The sequence below is a fragment of the Papio anubis genome, chromosome 3, assembly GCF_008728515.1.
Source record: "Papio anubis isolate 15944 chromosome 3, Panubis1.0, whole genome shotgun sequence".
Taxonomy (NCBI): domain Eukaryota; kingdom Metazoa; phylum Chordata; class Mammalia; order Primates; family Cercopithecidae; genus Papio; species Papio anubis.
The window spans coordinates 76,785,394-76,808,218 of record NC_044978.1 but is presented as its reverse complement, the minus strand read 5'-3'; the positions used below and the strand labels follow the sequence as shown (position 1 = coordinate 76,808,218).

The following is a 22,825-nucleotide window of genomic DNA, read 5'->3' as shown; positions in this document are numbered from 1 at the left end:
AATGAATCATACAATAGAGCTTACAGAAAGTTCTCAGCCTCCAGGCAACCAAGTCAGAAGAGGAACAAGCTGGTTTCATCAGTCAGTAAAGGGGTGTGTGTAAGTTCATCCGTAAATGCAGACTTATTTTTGAAACTTAATTCCAGGAAGAATTTATTGCATGAACACTTAAATAAGAGAAAGGAGACATTTGGCAACAGTTTTATAAAAGTACCTACATGTCATTCACAGACTAAGCTATAAAGGTAATCACCACCATTGTAGCCTGTATAAATTAATAGGCAACAGGGAGAGGGGAAAAAAGAAATGGGTTTAGGTATGAACATATGCACTACCACACAAACAGGGAAATTTGAATACTGGCAACGGTCCTTGTTTTTGCAACTGGTTAAAAGGCTAGAGTTATAATCTACTAAATCTAGCACTCCCAGTGATGTGAGAGGTTCTACTTTCACTTCTTCCCTTTGATTCCTGGACCTATGTGACCTGTCCTTGGGTGAAACAACACCATATATTGGTTATTGATTCAGAGAATATACCATTTTCTCTACACCAGTATTCATGCCTCATGTCTTCCAGCTGGCTCTAAAACGGAGTATGTAATAGATTATTGCTTTGCTCTATAAGGCCAGCTGCTCCAGGGTTATGGTATGACCAATGAATCCTGTGGGAAACGCCCTGTCCTGTAGCATCCTTGGCCAGAGGCAGTGTTGTATGGACTAATGTGGGTGAATTAAGCTTTCAGTAAGTCCACAGACGGTATTGTTAAGAGAAGCATAGCAAGGGAGCCAAACCTACATCCAGAACGAATGTCCATTCCAGGGAGAAAAATTGCTACAAATCCATGATGAAAGAGGTTCACTATGAACAGCCAACAGGAGGTTAGCTGTTCCACCCTCATCCCTCGGGATTAGAGCTAAATGGAGGGCTCACTATGCTGGCGTTTCAAGCATTTGATAGTGGTGGTAGTCAGATCTGCTGTGGTGAGGGGAACTTCATGTGGTTGAGTCCATGCATAATAACCTCCATCTTTGTCACCATGGCTACTTTTTTCTTGAACTCATTGAGGAACAATAGTGAGAGTAGGGAGACAGGAAAACTGACATGTGCAGTACTGGTCTTTTGCCAGCTGATTATTGAGAGGGTGTGTTCTGTAGTGGGAGCCCTTTGGTGGACATTTACATGGGGCACAAGTATCCTGATATTGTAAACCCATTCTGTGAGGTCCATCCATATCCATACGTGTATCTCTACCCTAAACCTCCTTGTCATTATCCTTCAATCTTGTTCCTTTCAATTTCCTCATCATCTAACCCAACCTTTCAGCTCTGTCTTTGAATTGCACTGTGATTTTCTTTCCTTGTAGGCAAAGTATACAATTTGAGTTAACACTTAAAGTCTGTTTATTGGGAGGATTTATCTTCTCACTTGTTTCTCATGGCTGACAGTGAGGAGAGCTCCAATGCTGTATCAGTTTATGTATGACAGTATATTATGCATAAACATCAGTAAATCAGCCTTGGACATTTTCTGTCCTGTCCATAGAGAAATCCCCATGACACTGTATATGTGGGTCTAAGGAGATGTGGCATCAGAGCAAGACTAGTAGGAGAGTTTGAGCCACTTGCTCATGAAACTTTCTTATATCTTTAGCAGTTGCTTAAGTCTGATCTTGTATATGCCTCTTCAACTTGATTATGGAGAGCTGCTGTGCACATCCAAATTTTCAAACACGTCAATCAAGTCACATCTGATTCAGATGGGCAGCTCAGGTCTCATACATAATCAGTTGATTTCTTATGTCTAGACACTCAATCTCTAACAGTACCAAATAACAACCACTAGGTGAGGTTTCTCAAGGAAAACAGATATTTGCCAAAGAGATATGACTTTACCCTCAAGTCTGGGATCTGTGCTATGATAATCTTATTCAGGAGTTCCATAGGATCAATATGGCATCCTGATTTGCCACAGTCACTCACTCTACAGTCCCAGGGGCTAAGTGGCAAGAGAGGTTTATTCTTTAAACTGAACTGGCAAAAGAATGTTCTTTTATTTGGGACCTTCCTTAAATATAAAGCCTATGGTTTATCAATAAGGAGGAAGGAAGAATACCAGTTAATTTGCCTGTGTAATACTGAAAGTCCACCAAATATTTGTGCCTCTTTCTTCCTAGAACTGGATGCAAGAAGGTACAGCAAACTGACTTTCACAATTTGAAGGGGATATCTCAATATACTCCAGATCTCTAGACCCCCAGAAACATCAGTGAGTTAGTAGATCTCTGAACTTTTATGGAATTTTTCTCTTATCCTTAGTCACATGTAAGCCTTACCAAGGCATCTTGTGTATTCGCTAATTTATGCTCAGCAGATTCATTGACTGGTTGCCATCAATTACATGGCCATGGTCGATGTCCTATGAAATGGTGAAATGATCAAGGTCCCTGAATATTAGGTTATGACACAGTACAGTCAGGGAGCCAATGTAGGAATTCTGCCACTTGCTGAGTAAGGTCTTCTCTAATTCTACATATAGGAACTTGGAAAATAAATACAGGATGAACGCTTGGACCTAGAATGAACACACTGAGATACATTTCATCCAATATTCCATTTATCACCCAACCCTCTTAAGCTTTCCTTCTGATGGTTGGATTGTAGTGGTGTTATATGTCCCTAGGCTGTAGCTCAGAGACAATTCCAATAATCTCGAAAACGTCTATTTTGGTTTCTCCATTGTACATTTACCCTAGTGAATTACTACAGATCACTTTGGTGAATACTAAAAGGAAACCTTGAGATGCAATTTCAAAGAACTTGGCTTCAAGGGTTCCCAGCCTCCATTTCATGCAAGGGGCTTTGGGTCTATGAACCAACTCAGTTCTGGGAAGTAAGAGACTATGAGACTGTGGTCCCTCAAGCCACACTTCTATTTGCCAGGCTTAGGATTTTCAATTATAATACATAGTTGGAGTAAAACCTTAGTGTACTGCCCATGTATTAAAGCTGAAGCTAAAGGTCCTTGCAGGTCAAACCATTCTGATTACTGATCTGGCCCCGCATAATTATGCCCACCTTGCCTCTTGGTTTATGCCTCTCCAATATCCTCTCAATTCTAAAGAGAGTATATCATGGAGCACATTTCTACTTTCATCCCCAGATTACAAAGTATAGTTGCCATCTTGCTCTTTAGTGATGTGTACTTTCTCACTAATATGTTTTGTAATACCTTGGTACTAGGACTATCCCTGGAACGTAATTAGGAGTGATACGCTACAGGGTTGAGTGAGCAGATCACCCTCACAAATCTATTCTAATATTTCTATCTCTAGGTATCTGTATATCTTCATCCACAGTATACTAATTTCTAACAGCTTGACTTCCTTTAGTGTAGGCCAACACTGAGTTCAGGTACCAGCCAACCAACTGAACAAATGGTCATAACCAATCCCACCTACCAGAACTAGCACAATTACCAGAGTCTCTGGTAGAAGAACCCACATTAATGTTTGACCCAAAGGAGCTATATTCCTTTCTTCTTCCTTCATTTAGCACTTAAGAATCCATTTGCACACATATTCCATTAGTTTCTGTTGACATAAGTTAGAAAAAAGAATTCTACAACTCTATTGGTGTGTAAGCCCATTCTTGTGTAGGTATAACTTGGTCAGACTCTCCTTCTGATATTTAGACACTTCTGCCACACAGCCTAACAGAAGCACGAAGCTTCTTAATGCTTTTTCTTTTCCTTTTGTTTTTGTTTGTTTGTTTTTGGATTTTTCGTATGTGTGCGTTTTTGTTTTTTTTTTTCTTTTGTAAACAGCATAAATAGGCTTTATTTTTATTTATTTCTTAACATACAGCAACACTGATATTTTGTTTGTTCTTTATTTTATAATTTTAACAAATGTATAGAACTGTGTAACAAACACCCTGATCAGGATACAGAACAAATTTCCCTCTAAGCACTGCTTTAGATGCATATCACAAATTTCCTGAAGAAAAAGTTTTCCAGGCCGGGCTCAGTGGCTCACGCCTTTAATCCCAGAACTTTGGGAAGCCAAGGCGGGCGGATCACTTGAGGTCAAGAGTTTGAGACCAACCTGGCCAACATGGTGAAACCCCATTTCTACTAAAAATGCAAAAATTAACCAGGTGTGGTGGCATGCGCCTGTAGTCCTAGCTACTTGGGAGGCTGAGCCATAAGAATCACCTGAACCTGGGAGGTGGAGATTGCAGTGAGCCAAGATTTCACCACTGCACTCCAGCCTGGGTGACAGAGCGAGACTCTGTCTCAAAAAAAAAAAAAAAAAAGAAAAGTGGTTTTCCCTATCCATACTGCCAATAAATGAAGCTTTGTTCAGGGCCATGTTAACACGGCAAGTATCTAAATAATATTGATTAGGATAGTGTATACTATGAGGATATCAAATTTTAAGGTGGTTTTAAAGTTTTAAGGCGGTTTTAAAGCTTAGTTCTTATATAGGAATCTTGGCATATTAGTAGGGCATATATATCCCAGGGGATCTAAGGGAAAGTTGCGATAAGAAGGAATTTTACTTATTATTTTAAACTAGGTAACTCAAAAGCTCTTCCAATGTTGGACCCAAATCCTTGTGCTATAGGATTCTTTTGGATCTAATTATTCTTCTGGAAGCTGGATGAGAAAAAAATCCTGGGCTACTTTGTTTTGTATGATCATTGTTCCTCATTTACAGTTACTGCTAGAGCCAGAAAGAAAGATTGGATAACAAGGGTCTTGGATTAGCTTTTGCCAACCTACCACATTCCAGGGGTTCACAGTACCTATGTTAAGATCCTTTTTGAGTCAGGGAAATGCAATCATTTGATTTTGGGCACTTATTGTGATTCTAATCATTGAGCTGTAGTCTTTTTTAAAGAACAAGATAAGCCAGATGATCAAGGTTTTTTTCATTTTGCAAAAGGTAGACATGAATGCCTTTGCAGGAGGTTGGTTGGATTCCTGTCCTCCTGTAGTATTGGATGTTCTTAGCAGGAAGTAGAAGCTGGAGCCATCTTGGGATAGAAATGAACAAACTCACTGGAATCCTGTTTGAGAAAATGTGACAGGACAGGGACTAATATCTGTGTGAGGTGAGTTTCTGAGTACCAGCTTTGAGAGACCTGCATAATGGGTATAATATTCAAGCCACAAAATCTGGAGGCCAAAATATAACTCTTTATATTTTTCAATGACAGTATAATCTCTATCTCAAAATGCCATTTCATCTGAATGAGGGAAAGCTTGACCTAGTTAAATCTAAGCAGATTCCAGTAATAAAGGGTCTTCCTCATTAATTCTTGGCTTTCTTGGACTTCTCCTGAGGAGGACAGGTGCAGGGCTTCCACAGAAGGATCATGTTTCAACAGCTCTGATTCATCCCTTGCGTTCTTGGGATCTTTATCCAATCTGAATGGATATGGGAAGTGCTTATTTTTTTATAGCATGTAAGTCCTCGGTCATGAATTTTTCATGGGGCTTTGCATTCTGAAAAAATAAACGAATGTAAAACCAACCAACCAACCAATCCATACCCTTGGCTGGAATCTACCTCTCAAAACGATTAAATCTACTTTTGTTTACTGCTGTTTCCCTAGTGCCTAGAATAGTGTCTGGCACATAGTAGGCACTCAATAAATATTTGTTGACTATCTGAATGAATGAGTGAACAGAGGAATGAATCAAAGTGTAGGTTTTCACTTGCTCTTTTTAGACCTAGTGATCCCAGCAGAAAAGTAATCAAATGAGCAGCCACACTCAGTAGAGATAGATAAGGAAGTACCCTGGGCAATGGAAAGTAGACTCATTAAAAGAGTGGGTAAAATGAGATTCAGACAGGTATCACTTAGTGTTGAATCCAGGGAAGACAGACACACATAAACTACATTTGGAAATATTAATTTTCATGTTGGAAAAAAAGCTTTAACTCTAAGCAAGTTGCTCAATCTCTTTGGGTCATTTGCCTCTTTCATAAATTGAGATGACCAAAAATTAATGAATGAAATTTAGCTGAATATAATTTTCAACATCTTTATGGAAGTATAATTCACAAATCATAAAATTTAACCATCTTAGGCTGGGCGCGGTGGCTCAAGCCTGTAATCCCAGCACTTTGGGAGGCCGAGACGGGCGGATCACAAGGTCAGGAGATCAAGACCATCCTGGCTAACATGGCTAAACCCCGTCTTTACTAAAAAATACAAAAAAAAAAACTAGCCGGGCAAGGTGGTGGGCACCTGTAGTCCCAGCTATTCGGGAGGCTGAGGCAGGAGAATGGCGTAAACCCCGGAGGTGGAGCTTGCAGTGAGCTGAGATCCGGCCACTGCACTCCAGCCTGGGCCACAGAGCGAGACTCCGTCTCAAAAAAAAAAAAAAGAAAAAAAGAAAGAAATTTAGCTGAATATAATTTTCAACATCTTTATAGAAGTATACTTCACAAATCATAAAATTTAACCATTTTAAGTGTATAATTAAAATTTTCCTCCTGCTTAAATGCTTGAATCCATTTCTTATTAAATATGTAGTTGGCAGTGAATATTTTGGAGCTATGGATGGGCAACAACAGCATCTTCTATAGTTATCTTTTTTGTTCATGGTCTTGGTCAGGTATTAATAACAGTGTTATGCTGGCCTTATAAAATGAACTAGGAATGTCTTTTATATTTTTCTATTAACTATATAATCTAAATATCCCAGAAATTACACATTTCCAAAGAATTTGGGGGAAATAGACTACAACCACATCTGAATCTGGTACCTTTCTTGGAAATAATAGACAAATTTTTCCACTTATTCTTAACTAGAAATTGCTTTTTTCTTCAACCAGTTTTAACCATCTATTAAAAATTATTCTAGAAAATGTAGTTCATGTAAGCTTTCATGTTTTAAAATTGGATTTGTACGTCATAGTTTATTATACTTCTGAAGTCTTAATCATAACAGTGTTTTTATTCCTTTTCCCATTCTGAAAAGAGTCCTTTTTTTTCATTAGATTTTCCTGAAAGCCACTGTACTGATTTTTTAAACAACTAGCTTTTTCTATTTATCTACTTTTTATAAATTATTATTTTTTAAAAAAAAATTATGTTTATGCATTCCCCCAACTCCCTAAGTTTTAGTTTGTCTCTCTTTTTACTTATTTGAAATAAAAATCACATTTTATACTTCTTTGCTTTTATTATTAAAGATTATAAAGCTATAAATTTTCATCTAAACATAGTTTTGGTTGCATTAAGTCTGGAAATGTATTGGAAAATGACAGTAAAATGGTTTCTGAGTGCTATTGAAACTTCCAAGTGTTGGGCTGGGTGCAGTGGCTCAAACTTGTAAACTTCAGCACTTTGGGAGGCTGACACAAGAGAACTGCTTGAGGTCAGGAGTTTGAGACAGCCTGGGCAATAGTAGTGAGACTCCATCTCTAAAAAAGTTTAAAAAATAAAAATGAGCCGGGGATGGTGGCATGTGCCTGTAGTCCTAGCTACTAGGGAGGCTGAAGTGGGAGGATCATTTGAGCCAGGAGTTAGAGGCCACAGTGAGCTACAATCATGCCACTCCATTCCAGCCTAAGCAACAGAGTAAGACTGTGTTTTTAGAAAGAAAAAAAGGAAAGGAAAGGAAAGGAAAAGAAAGAAATTTCCAAGTGGCTCAATAAAAAAATTTAATTTTGAATTAATAATTTAGAGCTTTTATGAGTTGTGGTCAAATAATTTTTTTCCTTTTGAGGATTTGTGAAGTATCTCTTAAGTCTGCTATACTGTGAATTTTCAGAAATGTTCAGTAATAAATTTAAATATATATTTATTTTGGATAAAAGCTGAATGGTTTGCTAATAACTTTTTAAATAATTTTGATTAATAAACGATTTTATGTCATTTTTCTTTTGAGAGGGAGTCTCACTCTGTCACCCAGACTGGAGTGCAATAGCGTGATCTCGGCCCACTGAAACCTCTGCCTCCCAGGTTCAAGCGATTCTCCTGCCTCAGCTTCCCGAGTAGCTGGGATTACAGACGCACGCCACCACGCCCAGCTAATTTTTGTATTTTTAGTAGAGATGGGGTTTCGCCATGTTGGCCAGGCCAGTCTTGAACTCCTGACCTCAGGTGATCCATCCACTTTGGCCTCCCCAAGTGCTAGGATTCAGGCGTGAGAAACCGCGTCCGGCCGTCATTTTAATTTTTAAGTATGTTCATACTCAAATGTTTTTTCCCGTAGGAAAACTGTTTTTGAGTACAATATTTTGAATAATTGTAAATCTACCTAACTGTATACCTTTTTTCTACCTTGTTTAAATTAGAAAGTGATGCTAAACAGACAACCAGAAAAAATATATATAAGGAATAAGAGGAAAAGCCTACAGAAAAGATGCTTAATAAATTTCAAAGTGGTGCAGTCATAGAAAAATGTATACCTCTTGGGAAAGGTATTTGCTAGTGTCTGGATGGCTGCAAATAAAATCATAAGGTCTTTCAGAGTATGTTTTACCTTGGAAGTGAGTGGAATGTAAGAACAAGCAGAGAGTTACATTAACTATAAATAAATATCAGCCTGAATATAGATATTGCCAGAATTAAAGGAAGATGGCATGACAACTCGTAGCAAAGTTTTCATTTAATTTCTGAAAGTGCCAAAGTGGTTCACAGGAACAGAGAGAGAATTATAACTGGTCATCTACCTCACAGTCACCTCAGGAGAGCAGGCAAAAACTACCTGCTATGTAGTGGGCAAACCTACTTAACCCCAAACTCAGAGTTCCTTCCACCGTGCTGTAAAGCTCCTTTAGCATATGCTTGTGAAGAAAATGGCTACTTTAAATAAGAAGCACTACTGAGAAATGTTCTTTACTCTGCATGTATCTTCAAAAATATTTGAAATTACCCACAATGAGAGACACAGGTGTGTCCAGAGCTCTTAAGTCAAGGGTAAAGAAGATGGACCAAATAATGAAGGGTATGGGTTAGTTTGTACAAGGTTATCCAAATGAGGGACAACCCTGGATCTGAGCACAAATCCTGGCTCTGAGTTTCCTGGGAGTAAAAGCAAAAAAGGTTAATATGATGAGGTTCAGATGTCCATAATCAAATAAGAAGAAATATATTTCTTTGGCATGAAAATCAAAGTATCTCTTGCTTTGAAATCATAGGACAATTTACTAAAATTGGGGCTTTAAGTAAAATAACATTAGATAGTGTAACAGACATCTTCAATAGCAATTTTTACACAATAATTATTTTAAAATTACAAATAATTTAAATAAATAAAATAAATTAGTTAACTACAAGAGAAGAAAAAACAAAATCAGTCTTCTTTATAATATAGCACTTTTCTTTTAAAAAATAATTTAAGCATTATTAAGGGAATGTCATCACTAGAATATGGACTTCACTGTTTTCCTTTGTTTTAACTAAAAAAATACTTTTTCCGCAATGTTGTATAATTTTTAGTTTGCCATACTTTGTTGAATTTGGATCACCGCATCATCTATTGGTGGCTCAGTTGGATATAGCCAGCTGAGTCGTCTTTGTCTATGGAAAAGTGAGCTACCTAGAAATTATGCATCTAAATGTTTAATGTTGCCCTGCAAAGCTGTGACATCGCTGAGTCTCTTTCTCTTGATTATCCAGGATCAGATTCCCTAGACAGAAGGTGTGGTTAGCACTTGATCCTAATCAAAGAACCAAAAATACTTGGATATAGTTCATTTTAATCTTAGTTGAAAAGATTGTGGATAGATACTTAGGAAAAAGTGAAATCAGCATAATATCGTCTCTTCAAGCGCAGTCCAGCTTTCAGAATGGTAACTTGGATTTCGGCCTCCTTGTAATTCTCCTTGATGAAAACAGAAGGATTTCACAGCACAGAAAGCAAAGGTTTATGAGTCTGGATATGGACAGACACACAAGAGAACTCTGTTCATCGTCTTCAAAGTGATGCAGCGATGGCAAGACTGCTGCTGTGGCCACATGTAATATAGCCTGTAGCTCTTTAAAGAGGATTAGCTTTAGCGCGCTGGGAGCATTCAACGCTGGATTTCATGTAGAGCAGAATATGCTAATGAAATGTAAATGTCTACAGCAAACATTGCGTAATATAGAAAACCTTCAAAACTGAGCTTTGTCTCTTGCACGGTGGGAAACCAAACTTTATCATACCAGAAAAAAGTAAAAAAGAAATAACTTTATACTTTTCTGTCCTATGCATCTGCTTCTAAAAAAAAGTGAAGGTAAATGCACACACATACATATTTATACTTAAATTTCAATGCTAGTAGAAAAACTAATTTCAGTCATTCAAAAATATCTTACTAGATCTATGCCCTGGGGTGAATGTAAAATAATTTATCTTTGAAGAAAAAAAATACACATAATATGGATTTTCTTAAACAAACACTATTATTAAGATTACAAAGGGCTTACAGAGTAGATTCCCCCCCACCCTTTTCACCTTAAAATTTCTTATTTGTGATTTCCACTTTGTGCCTGCGCAATGTCCTTCTACTCAATGTTGGGAAATGCTACATCTTCATAATTTTCCACATAGTGCTTTTACTACTTCATAGGAAGTCGGTATGAGATTTGATCAGTTTCTTAAAAACTGCACATGCACTTAGTTAAGATATCAAAGTTGTTTTCATTTTAGTATTAGAATTTCAGAACACATTTGGTATTAGGAAAGTGAATTCACTATAAAATGTGTGATTTGCAATCCATGTAACGATGTGTGGCATCTTTGAATTCACGCACGTGGTTCCCAAAGATTGAAAGCCCCCTAAAGATTTTATCTCAATTGCTGGGAAAGAAAGATCCCAGCAAACACACGGAACTGGGTGCTTAGTTACTAGCATTTCACTACTCTCAACCAAGTAGCTTAGGTTCTCTTGGTTTTTGTGGGTCGGTGGTGTGTGTGTCTGTGTGCGTGTGTGTTTTATATCTCAGTTTTGAAGGGTTTGTCTCTGTAGACATAGAGGGATGGTAATACATATTCATGAAAGCGTGTTCTTTCCAGTCCCTGTTAACGCTGACAAAGCCTTAGCTGTTTCACACAGCAAGCTGACTGGGATGGTGTGTGGGGGCTGCACGGCCAGATTAGTGCAAACAGCAAGCCCACTCTGCTGCTTGTTAGGCCTTGCCTTCCTGACAATTTCCCCAATTGTCGCTTGTGACAAGGCTGTCATTAGGTGATGGCTTCTTTTGGCCATTTTCAGATAAAGATAATTTCCTTAACTTCCATTTTATTTGACAACAAGCAGTTTGGGAGAGAAAGGAAGTGCTTCAGTAGTATATAGATTAGGGTTTTGTCACTTCAAAGGCATCTTTGATCTAAAAATATGTGCTGTACCAAATTCATTATGTCTTTTTTTAAAGAGCTTTTAAATTTATTGATCTTCTCCTCAATTATTCTCCTTTTACGTCCAATAATGATGTGTGAGATGGTAGTGCTGGGCAAAGCCTAGGGAGAAGTATGGGGTGAATGCAGCCAACTGGTCACTTCTGAGGTCAGTACAAGAACGAAACAACAGGTGCTTTTGTTTAGTGTCGATTCTTTTCTGAATCCCTGTGTGTACAAAGGCTTCTCTTCTATTTATTGCTCAACATAATGATATTGGTGCCAAGAGAATAAGACAAAATTATGTTTGGTATTACAGCGTAATGAAGTCACAGCTTGTACAAAAATTATGCCTACAGTTGCTTTCACCCTCACCTTCGAGGCCACAGGTTTCTCCAGCCAGCATGGAAGTTCTGTGGAGAAAGAGCAAGAGACTTCTTTGTTGACCAACAATTTGACTTCCTCTAGAAGCAAGCTTACATTGTGCTGAAACTCAGCCTGCCTAAGTTCTTAGAATTGGATCATTTAAAAAATCATACAGAGAAGAAGAGAATAAGAATTCCTATGTGAAAATGTACTTTAAAAACAGCACTATGAGCATTTATGGCTTAGACAGTAGGCCACTTGTTTAGAAGGTCCACTTGTCCTCCTTTTGTTGTTGTTGCTGTTGTACACAATGGTTGTGTGGAATTACTATGTTTTAAACAACACCTAGGAAAAAGGGGTGTACAGTTTACATCCAAACTATCATGATTAGCCATTGTCTCCTAAAACTTCACATATGATAACCAATTTAGGACAGAACAAGCTACTCATTTCCACTCCTGCAATTAAGAAAAGGAGGTGAAAATAAACACCTTAATTTCATTGTTTTGGTCTAAATGTTATGTTACTTGCCTCTTGATAGTCTACTTTATAATTTAGAATTATCTAGATGCTTTTGATATTTACTAAGTTCATTTTAGCAAAGAATTTCAAAATCTTATACATTGAAGAAAATATGTAATTTTAAAGCATGACCTCAGGCTCCTAAAAGTAATGACAATTGCTTCTTTTGAAAAAGCACTTTTCTGAATTTTCAGAAGCTAGTATAACACAATGCCTTTCATTTTGCCAAACTAGTTTAGAGGTCTGGAACTCTAACTGTGGGCCTTCAATCCACAGTAAACTGTAGATAAAAACAGCCCTCACAGCAATATCAGAGCATTTTCTGTATGTCATATTCTTTTATCCTTACTAAGAGGTAAATACAATTGTTAGCTCATTTTTACAGATGACAAAATGAGACACAAAGGCGTTAAGTAACTTGCCCATTCTCTCATATTGCAGTAAATGTTAGAGCTAGAATTCAGACTTGGGTACTTTAGATCCAAATCTCTGCTCTTATTGCTGGGGCCCAGAATACATGGGACCTGGAATACGTACATACGCCTCTCCTGATTCCTCCTGTTACAGAATAAGTAAATGTTAGTTCTCCTCTCCACTTCCATCCTTTCAGCTCCCCAGTCCTGGTCTCCTGCCCTACACAGTCCAAGCAAGTGGGCCAAGAGATTGCAGCAAAGGAGAGGTGCCAGAGAGGAATCTTATCTTCTGTCCTGGTTCCTCCGGCTTTCCTCCTGCCTGCACATTGAACACAGGGGGACTGACATCCTGAGACCTGGTAAATTCAGACAGTGGGGTTCATGGTTCGTCGTATCCTTTGAAGGATTCCTCCACCACTTCATTCGAGATATCTGATGTGATTTCTCTTGACTTTATTTTAACTAGAAAACCCTGATTTTGACTAATTTTTAATTTTTGGTGAAATCAGTGCATGCAATTTTGAAGAAAGAAAGGAGACTTTGAAGGAGAATGTTTTGGAGACAGATCTCTGTGTCATCTTAGAGTTCACCTGCTTTGTGACTCATGAATGCACTACAGAAACTGGCAGACAGCAACACCCTCAGCCTGCCTCGGAAGAGACAAAAGTAAATACCCGTCTCAAAGAGATTGCACTGAAATATGATATCAGCTGCAAGAGAGGGCCATCTCCTCCGGTCAAATGAGAAAAATCATATTATCCTCACTGTGGTATACAAATAGCTTGTAAGCCACATTCTCCATTTGAATGATAACAATAAAGTGTTAACCTCGCTGCTGCAGGCCAGCCTGATCCCATCTCCAAACACAAACACTTCTGCCTGGGTTTTGGCTGGGGGCTGTGCTGTGGCCTCCCAACCCCCACCGCTTCCCCCGCTTCTCCCCCCACCCCCGTTAATTGGCTGAGACCACCAGAATTTGGAGGACACAGATGTCACTGATAGTTTTCCTAGGGAGCACATTCATGCCCATCTGTTGCAGCCTAGAAGGCTGTTCATATATCCACAAGGCCTTCATTTAATTCTTGTCAGAAAGTAATGTAAATCCAGTTTACCTCAGAGGTCGCAGGCGAGATTTATGCCAATGAGCCCCCTGCAATTTACACACACTGTAGTTGTATAGGATGAAAAGAAAGCCTTTCATGTTGGTGCATATTAACAAGAAAGCCTGCCTTCCGAGAGAGGCTTTTTGATTGAGGCTTCTCCTGATTTTAATACAGCCGATGCCAGTTGGTATACCCAGCTTTAGAAAAGGGGGAAAAAAATCTAATCTTTAAACTGAAGTTTCTTCTTTTATAAGACGTAAAAGAGAAAGAGTGAAATCCTAGCAAGTGGCACTGCCATGTCTTTAATTATCTGTTACTAGACAAAACTCCCTCGCACTTGGAGAAGACAGAGTGTGACAGGAGAGCACGTTCCAGCCTGAATTGCTGCGAGTGGAAGTCTAGGGAGAGCTCAGTTGTAAGCAATTATCTTTCCAATGTGAAAATAGTGGGACTGACCAGTTGAATTAGACTTCTGACTTTTTGGCTGTCTCTTTCTAGGATAGTTAGAGAAAAGTATGGAGTTTGATTAACTTGATTTGGACCAGGCTAGGTAGAAATCGATTCATCAGTAAATTGGAAGAAGATATATGTGATATATACATAGAAAATAATTCATAGAATTATCTTATTGGCAGTCTAAGAGCATTAAAAAGGACTTGGGTTACATCTTTCAATGTATTGATACATTTTGAAATATTCAGGACTGTGTCAGCAGGCTGGAAGGCAAATGGTTTTAAAAGCACTCATGGGGTCAAAGTCTTCTGGAAATTCTGAATACACACCTTATTTAGTATGTGACCTTGGGAAAGTTACTTAACCTCCATGACCCTCAACTTTCTCATCTCTAAAGTGGGGATCATAAAGCCAATATCATAAGGTTTTGTGTCTGAAGTGCACAGCATAGCACCTAAAGTACAGAAAGTATTTAACCAATAGCAATTTTCCCTCTCCAGCTTGTCTTTTGGTGGTACCTGTGACAGCAAATTACGGATTTAAAATGTTAGTTAATTTAGTTCAAAACCTCTAAGCATTCAACCCACCAGACTACTTTTTTGATATTTAAAAAATGTTTAAAGATCAATGAAATTGAAGATTTTCTTTCCCACAGTTTGGAATTTTTGTTGTCAGTTGTTTAATTTTTTAATTCTGTAGAAAGTAGAATAGAAGTGTGTTGGTTTCCGTAAAAGCAGGCATGGCTGCCATGCTCATTCACAGTTGTCGCCTCTGATTTCCCAAGACGGTGTTAATAGGGGGCGTGCTTCTTGTGTTTTTCTAGACAGTGCTCATTTACCCATACTAATGGCTTTGAAATACATGGTATGATTATTTTTGCACCACATTTAATTTTTTGTTTGTATTTTGATTAAGATAACATTAAAGTTCGGCTGTGATTTCTAATACATGCTAACAGGACGATGAGGCACAGTAACCTAGAAGTATTACATGATGTGGATGTAGGTGGAATGGGGCCCTGTTTAAAAATACAATGTGTTGTTGGCAACACATTAAGCAGGTACTCCAAATATGCATAATCTGGACTTAATTACAGAATTGGATAAAGCAGTAGCTTCATTTTGCAGAGTAGTGGTCATATTAGGGAGGCTAAAGCCCAATTTTGTTGGTTATCTTAACCAGGGAAGAGGAGATTTCAAATAATTTCAGAACGGGCTCTTGCTGCCTCTCAAAATTCATCAAGACCATTCCTTTTTGTTGGGGTCCTCAAAACAGAATTCTTAAAATTTTTTATTATTAAAAATTTCAAATATGTTGTTACAAAAGTAGAGGAGGCAATGTAGAAACTTCATGTACTCTTATGTAGCTTCAACATTTAGCAGTCCATAGCCAATCTTGACTAATTTACATCTTTAATTTCACCCCACCTCCATGCCTCAAATTATTTTGAAACAAATCTCAGACTTCATATAATTTCATTTCTAAATATTTCAGAATGTATCCCTAAACAATATGAATTCTTGGAGTTTCACTCTTGTTGCCCAGGCTGGAGTGCAATGGTGCAATCTTGGCTCACTGCAACCTTTGTCTCCCAGGTTCAAGCAATTATCCTGTCTCAGCCTCATGAGTACCTGGGATTACAGGCATGCGCCGCCATGCCTGGCTAATTTTGTATTTTTAATGGAGACGGGGTTTCTCCATGTTGGTCAGGCTGGTCTCGAACTCCAGACCTCAGGTGATCTACCCGCCTGGGCTTCCCAAAGTGCTGGGATTACAGGCGTGAGCCACCACACCCAGCCGATATGAACTCTTTTTAAATATAACCACAACTACTTTTATCTCACCTTAAAAATTAACACTAATTCCTTAATATCAGTTATTATATCATATATTATCAGTCAGAAATCATGGGACTTTGACTTTTAAAAAAGGAAGTTGATTATTTGAGTCTCATATTACAAATTAGTTGTTTTTGCTTCCATAACACAACAGTTTCATGAGGACTCTTAACGACTTTCATCATGGATTTACGTGGTTGACACATTTTGCGATATGTGATAGTAACTTTTAGAATGAGAATGTGTCACCTTGTTGAAAAATAAAAATCACACCATCATGACACTCCTACTCCATCTTCATTGATTCATTTGGATAAGTGTTTTCCAAACTTATTGGTCAATGAAATTTTATGTGGATGGCCATCATATAAAACAGATGGAAATGAAACTGCTCTGGGGCCATGCTGCCAACCAGTCATTTGGCCTACTCTTTCCTCACGTGGGGCATTGCAGGTTTTGATATGTGAAATGCTTTCTTAAGTGTATGCTATTTTCCCATTATGATTTCGGGGTAGGACAAATTGCTGTGTGAAACAGTGTTAAAAATAGAAGATTGCACACATAGCCGACATCGAAAAACAAACAACAGTACAATATTTACTTTTTAAGCTTCCTACCAGCAAAAATAATCTTTCACTTAAAGTAATTAAAATGTTTATTGTAATGGGAAAGTCCACTGTGCTTATAAATAACGACTCCACTTCTCAGTTGACTACACTGGGGCCTCCTGGGAGGAGATGTATTTGCTTCCTGTCAGGGCTAATCTATAAATGCAATCACCACTTAGACCTCATCAGTTCTTTTCTTCCCCTTCATTGGTCCCTCTGGACTTATAGTGTAGCTCGAATAAGGTGAAATTAGGATACTTTTTCCCCAGAAAAGTACAGCAGTGGCTATTTCAGTGTTTTAAAATTTGAGAATCAAGCCTAAGAGTCATGTCCTTAAATAAACTACAATATACATTTCTGTCATAGAATCAACATTCTGTTAAAATAACGATTTCTGCTTGTCAGTATGATGATCAGTTTCTTCTCTGCAAAAAGCAGGACACAGAGTGGTCTCAGGTAAAACCACAGTGGCCTTAAAAGCTTGTGTCTAACTTCTGGCACATAATCCTAGTGAGTTGCTGTTTGAACTCTGACAAATCACTGAACTTTTGACTTAATCTTCAAACGGGAGCCATATTCCTTGCTACCTTCCTCACTGTAATCTTATACAAGTGATATCATCAACCTGGTTCCATTTTCTTTGTCAAGATCTAATAATAAATACCTTTTCTTCTAAATACTATAATAGTAGGAAGGATGGAATGAATTCTCCAAATTTCCTAAATTTAAGTAAATTCATCCTGTGGGTCAGAATGTTGCTTTGGAATTTTTTACAAGTTGAATTATAAAATTATGTTTACTTCTCGAATGAAGTTGTTTCTGTGGGTTGAAAATATCTCTTCTGTTTGTCTGGTAACCTTCCAAATACCAAATATGTATACAATGGATACTCAGTAAATGCTTAAATACCATTGAGAAGTTTATAGATACAGTGCATCTTATTCGATGCATTAAACTGCTAAGTTAGCTATGAAAGCCAAGCATTAAGGAAAGAGCAGGAAACAAACAATTATTTTTTGCCAGTAATAGATTGTGTAGAAGCTAATGTGTTTCACTTGCCTATTTCGATTTACTCATTTTTTAAAAATTTCCTGTATCACACTGTTAGCTCTATACTGGCAAATATTCCTTCATTAGCTAAAAGCAAAGAATGGAATTAACACTAAGTCTCAGATCGCCATCCTCCTTATTAGAGAAAGGAGAAAATGAGAGTTCTTCCGCTTGAAGAGCTACCAAAGAAAGTAAGTAGAGTGGTTCAAAAACAATAATCATCCCCTAAGCCAGGTGATTGGCGCTCTGAGCACATTTGCTTTGCAACTGAGCCGTGTTTCACTCAGTCACATAATTCTTATAGAAAGTATAGAATCCTGAAAGTCTAAAACTGTGCTCGTTTTCCAAATTAGCCTGGTGAAATCTCGTTCTTGATTCTCAAATTCAGAATTTCAATTTTAAGTTTAAGGGCCTTAAAACTGCAAGTTATAGAGTGAATAGAAGAAGGCCTGGTTTTCTAATCAAGTCTGTTGGTCTCTGAAGGCTAGCTATGCCAAGGTCTCTGTGCTTTGCACACACCATGAGGTGCTTAGGCGCCGTGTCAAGAGGTAAGTTAACAAAAAATGAAATGTGCTATCTTTTCTTTGCAGACACGTTTTGGGTTTGTTCTCCTTAAGATCAGACAGGACTAGTAGACTTCTGCTGTCGACTGCTTGTCCTACGGAGTCCCTTGCTGCTGGGCTGTACTTAGTTGTCACTCTGTGAATAGCTTGGCGTGTGGGTGTTTGCTGCCTTTGCGCCCGCAAAGTGTGCGGACATCCAGGCGGTTCTCCATTACTGTCTCCTGGCTACTTGAGGACATGCGAGTCCTATTTGTTCCCAAGCCAGTAGGAGGCTCCCTGCCAAGACCCATCGGCTGCTGGTGACATGCACACGCTGTGTGAATCACACAGCCACATGGTGGACTTTCATTATGTCAGCCCAGGAGTGTGGTCTGCCAATCCCCAGGCCAGAGGCCCACCCCCAGGCGCCTTTGACATTTTAAGTATAAAATAAATAAAGAGCTTTGTGTGTGTCTCTGAGCGAAGGAGAAGATGAGGGGCTGTGGGTGTTTCTGTCTGATCTGTAATCCGATGGAGGCTCTTCTTTCCTCTCAGCCACTTCAGGGCGCACTTCTCTGATGCCTCAGACAGAGGCTGGCTGAGTGCTGAGAGGCAAATAGCTGATTAAACCAAGTTGGCTGGATGTGGTTTTTGTTTTTGTTTTTGTCTTGTTTTAAGCAAATGAAATTCACATCTTTTTCCCTGAAAAAGTCTAATAAGTGGTCATAACATTTCAATTATTGAATAGAATTTCTATTCATTAATTGAATATGGATCCAGATAATTATCTATGGGATAATCCCAATGGCAAAAACCGCAATTACTTTTGCATCAACCTAATATTACTTGGCTTTATATTGGAAAAATATCAGGAACCTGAAGACTTGGCATAGTTAAGCAATTTTCTTTCTCAAAAACCTAAATGGTAATGAAGCCAACAAGGAAACTAAATCCAGAGTAAACTAGAAGAAATTGGATGACCTCTTAAAAAATAAAATTTTATTGCTTGAAAACTTTATTGATAGCAATAACTGATACCTATAAAGCACTTACTACGTGCTAGGCAATTTTTTTGTGTTTTACATATGTTAATTCAGTTGATGCTTATAAAACTGTGAGATTGATCCTATTATTACCACTCTCCCCACTTTATTTTTTTTGAGACAGAGTCTTGTTCTGTCACCCAGGCTAGAGTGCAGTGGCGTGATCTCGGCTCACTGCAACTTCCGTCTCCCGGGTTCAAGCAATTCTCCTGCCTCAGCCTCCCGAGTAGCTGGGACTACAGGCGTGTACCACCACACCTGGCTAATATTCTGTGTTTTTAGTAGAGACAGGATTTCACCGTGGTAGCCAGGGTGGTCTCGATCTCCTGACCTTGTGATCCACCTGCCTCAGCCTCCCAAAGCGCTGGGATTACAGGCATGAGCCACTGTGTCCAGCCTATTATTACCCCTTTTTATAGATGAGAAAACTGAGACATGATTTGCCTAAAGCTACTCAGCTAGTAAGTAGCAGAAATTTAAACCTAGGAAGCCTCACTGCAAAGTGCGTGTGCTTAACTTGGCTGTTTATTGATAATCAAAACAGTTAAACCACAATTCTTCATTTCAACATCTTCATTTTTCTGCTCCTGTTATTTCAGGGCCCCCGCATCCCATTTCTCCAAGACAGATGCTCCTTTGTGGGCTATCTCTAACTTCAAAAGCTACATAGTTCTATGCAAAATAAATTAACTTTCCTGGCTGTGAAAATTATAAATACAGATTTTAAAATACTCTGTTGCCAAACGATCCTTAATCCGCACATTTCCTGGCCTCATCAAAATAATGCAATGTTTCACAGTTCCAACAATTTTATATTACAATATGCTTCATGCTGTTTTCATGTACATACCACACCAACATCTGGATCCTCCCTCCTCCCACTCCATCCCTGGAGAGATGCAGCAGTTTGGACATTCTGACTTTGTTGGTATAAACAGCACATTTCCGTTGCCTCACCCACTGTAGCACAGACTAAATGGTCAAGGCTACTCCATTTCTTCTTCTGAAGATAAACTATTTCTCTTCCACTAAAATTACTCTTGCTGAGTTTCTCTCCAGACCTCTGGTACCATTTAGTGGAAAGCAAAGTGACCATGCATTTTCAGAAGGAGTCAGGACTCCACTCTTATCTTGATCGTCTCTGTGTCATAGATTTTGGAAATCACTCAGCTGACTCCTCTTCACCTCCATAACTCAAGTTCTTTACCTAGAATATAGGTGGACACTATCTGCCTCTCAGAGAATACACCTCAAGTTGAAGGCTCTTTAAAGTTTAGGAAATCTTTTTTCCTACTTTATAACTGCCTCCTACTATCATGATAGTTCTGGATTTGGGGACATATGAAGTGAGTTTATGTGAGTGTTCTCTCATTTGGGGTGCAGAAATGCCGAGAAAACTTTCCTGGAAGTACCATTTTAAAGTCATCAGTGCAGGAGCCTAGAGCCAGGACCAGATGGCAGGCTTGACTCACCTTGACCTGAGATGTTGCTCTTCCAGCTATGTGGGCCAGGCTAACAGTTCGTCAGATGTCACCATGGCTGATGGAGTGGGTAACTGTAGCTGGAGAATATGAGCAGCAGCCTCTGCAGTGATGGCCTTTTCTTTTTCCTATTTTTTCTTCTTCAGGCCGGGAGGTAACCCATTCATGACCCGGAACACTCTCATTGCACTTTCTTGAGAAGTCAAGTTTGGTAAACACGTTCAGCTGCAGTGAACTGGAGAGAGGAGGGTGGGACACAAAGGCAAGAGAGACAGAGGGAAGGGACAGCTTTGGAATCCAATTTCCCATTTTAATAAATTATCCTCAGACTGTAAGTGTTGATATGAAAGTGACATAGCAAAGACCTTCATTTTCACTTACAGAATTTCCTAAAATATACTTTGCTTTAAAAAAAAATCAGACAATTCTTTTCTTTTTTTCTTCATTTGTTTTTTTACAGAGTCTTGTTCTGTCACCAGGCTGGAGTGCAGTGGCACGATCTTGGCTCACTGCAGCCTCTGCCTCCTAGGTTCAAGCAATTCTCCTGCTTCAGCCTCCCAAGTAACTGAGATTACAGGCACACACCACCATGCCTGGCTAATTTTTGTATTTTTAGTAGAGATGGGGATTTGCCATGTTGGCCAGGCTGATCTCGAACTTCTGACCTCAGGTGACCTGCCTGCCTCAACCTCCCAAACTGTTGGGATTACAGATGTGAGCCGCTGTGCCCAGTCGTTTATTTCATTTTCTATGTAAATAGAATGAAAAGATAAGTTGAATTTCTTGGCAATCTAGCGTTTCTCGAACTAATAGTTCAAACTGCTTTTATATCATCAATTATCTCAATAGACTATGCTTACCAGGGATCCCCAACATAAGATGAGGATCTCCTCCTCACAGTCTTTGTTCATGTCATTCTCCAACTGGTATTCTTTTACTCACTTCTCCATCCAGCAATTCCAAATCCTATTCCCTCTAGAATTTCCTGTGCAAGTGCCTCTCTCTACTCTGAAAGGATATATCTTTTACCACCTCTCAATGTAGCCCTTGGTTCCAACCCTAAAAGCAGTAAATGATATTCGTTACCTATCCAATACGTCCAGGCTTGGGTTTTCATTTTATTCTTTTTAATATTTTCTTCAAATGTGGAATAGATATCAATAATTTATAAAATAGATGTGATATGCATGGAACATGATGAATCCCCATAGGCCAAGCCATCGATTTAAATAGAAAAACATACCACTTGCTTTGAAGTCTCCTCCATACTTCCTTTACATCTTCTTCCTACTCCCCTCAAGAAATCCAGAATTCTGAGTTTTACTTAATCACTACTTTTCTTTGTAATTTTACTATATACAATCATCCCTTGGTATCCATGGGAGATTGCTTCCAGGATCCCTAGGATACCAAAATTCTTGGATGCTTAAGTCTCTGATATTATAGAAAATGGCAAAATATTTGTATATAACCTACACATATTCTTACCCATATACTTTAAATAATCTCTAGGTTACTTGTAATACCTAATACATGTAAGTGCTATGTAAATAGTTGTTATATTGTACTTTTTTATTTGTATCATTTTTATTGTGTTTTTAAAAAATATTTTGCTTTTTTTGTTTGTTTTTTTTTTGAGACGGAGTCTCGCTCTGTTGCCCAGGCTGGAGTGCAGCGGCGCAACCTCGGCTCACTGCAAGCTCCGCCTCCCAGGTTCACGCCATTCTCCTGCCTCAGCCTCCCGAGTAGCTGGGACTACAGGCACCCGCCACCACACCCGTCTAATCTTTTGTATTTTTAGTAGAGGCAGGGTTTCACAGTGTTAGCCAGGATGGTCTCAATCTCCTGACCTCGTGATCTGCCCGCCTTGGCCTCCCAAAGCTCTAGGATTACAGGCGTGACCCACCACACCTGGCCTTTTAAAAATATTTTGATCCACAGGTGGTTGAATTCATAAATGTGGAACCCACAGATACAAAAGGCCAACTGTATATTTGTATCCTGTAACAATATATTGTTTGGTTATGTTTGTACATTTTATGCATGCATTCCTCTGTGAC

At 38.7% G+C, this 22,825-nt stretch overlaps 1 protein-coding gene and 1 long non-coding RNA gene across 19 annotated transcripts in view; both read left to right on the top strand.

Annotated features, from left to right (window-relative positions):
* Positions 1-22,825, top strand: part of ALPK1 (alpha kinase 1) — a 142,592-nt gene that overhangs the window by 26,367 nt on the left and 93,400 nt on the right. Inside the window, exon 3 of one of the 18 annotated variants that reach the window (XM_031664329.1) lies at positions 4,949-5,117. The exons of the other annotated variants lie outside the window; for them this stretch is intronic. The gene's annotated coding sequence lies outside the window, so the exon portion shown is untranslated. The remainder of the gene's footprint in view (positions 1-4,948; positions 5,118-22,825) is intronic. 18 annotated transcript variants of the gene reach the window in all.
* LOC116274152 lies at positions 8,061-13,487 on the top strand. Its single transcript, XR_004182704.1, has 2 exons — positions 8,061-8,203; positions 11,666-13,487. It is a non-coding gene; the product is annotated as an uncharacterized LOC116274152 (long non-coding RNA).